Source organism: Montipora capricornis, chromosome 4 (assembly GCF_036669925.1).
Source record: "Montipora capricornis isolate CH-2021 chromosome 4, ASM3666992v2, whole genome shotgun sequence".
Lineage (NCBI taxonomy): Eukaryota > Metazoa > Cnidaria > Anthozoa > Scleractinia > Acroporidae > Montipora > Montipora capricornis.
In genome coordinates this window covers 27756282-27757871 of record NC_090886.1, presented here as the reverse complement: position 1 = coordinate 27757871, position 1590 = coordinate 27756282, and positions in this window count along the sequence as shown.

The window sequence follows — 1590 nt, the reverse complement described above, 5'->3', positions numbered from 1 at the left end:
TCATTCACAGAAGTGTCCAAGGGAGTCCGAAACTCATGAAAACTACAAGACAGCTGCTTTTCCTCAGTCGTGTCATTTGAGGTAGTAGGAGTAGGAAGGCCATCACGAATATCATTAACCTTGTTAATTAAAAATATCATTGAAGTCTTCAACCAATTGGTGCAAAGACTCATAGGTGAGCAGGGTAACTTTAAACATCCTGTCAGTAGTACCAAATAGCTGATTACGGTCTGTGTTTTCAATTATCTTTCGGTAGTAGTTAGACTTCCGCCTCTCCAATGGAGAATTATACCTTTCACATTGATCACGATATAACTGATTGTCTATTGTAAGACCGGATTTCCGATATTTCCGTTCAAGGCGGCGCTTCTCGCGCTTTTCAGCGCGAAGCTCCTCATTGAACGAGATTGGGTATGGACGATGTTTCACTCTCCTAGTTTGAACTGGAGCGTAGTCATCATAAATCTGTTCCATGGTGGTGTTATATTTAGACACAAGTTCATTAAAATCCACGTTATCCAATTCAGCGAGAAGGCTGTTGCTGAAAGAGTCAGCAATATCACGCGAGAGCTTTTCGTGTCCTTTATAGAGGATAATGAAATAAGGACTCACTCTATTGTGTAACTATAGTGTAAAATCAAGAGTAAATTGTAGTCTCCTGGTTGTATGACAACCTTGTCAATCCTTAATTCGCTTTTTATATATTTTGTGTGAACTCAAATGAATATTACATTTTCGACGGACAAGCCCGAGGCTTCGAATGGGCACGGTTTTCTTGGTTCCAGTGAAAAGTCTTCTATACCAGGTATACCTAGCCTTTCCCTTCGTGACGGTGAAAACACATGGTGGGTTTAAACTAAGGGGTTACAGCCAACTTGGGAACTACATCAGCTTAGTGTAATAGAGCAAAGGCTCCCAGGCCCACTTGTAGAAAAGCCTTACAAGCCTTAGTTCTCATCACCCCTCCGACCTCCTCCAGAAGTCGTCCTTCAGAGGTGTGATGTAAAAACATGTGCTTTTGGGCTTTAAAAAAGTTACGCCGAACTGAGCCTAGCCTGTGCTCTTTGCTGCTCATGAAACTGATGGACGATTTCATATGCCACATGTCAAAGCACATTCTGTTGATTCTGTTGTATTTGAAACAAACTATCTGACAAATTTTGCTGACTAAGTTTATATATATATATAAAAGTTATTCACAAAATTTGTAGAGAATAATAAAAAAATTAAAATGAAATAAGAACTCACTCTATTGTCACGGTTAACGTTATATTGTAAAATCCAAGCTTTCGGCGGTGTATGTGATGATAATGGCGCTCACTTACTAGATCTTTTTCGTTTTATTCATATTCTTCTTCATAGCTACACCTCATTATACTTATAGAAGTTTTACATGCTTACCATCGGCATTTATAAAATAATTAGGATAGTATGCGCACTCTCATTGGTCAATAGCTGTGTTTAGATAAGAGTATGGAAACACGACTGTGACATCACACGAATTTTGATTGGTTACGTATTGTCAGACGCGCGTTTTGATTGGCTGGTAGGAACTATAAGCATGTATCAAGAAAATCTGTTTCAATCAAG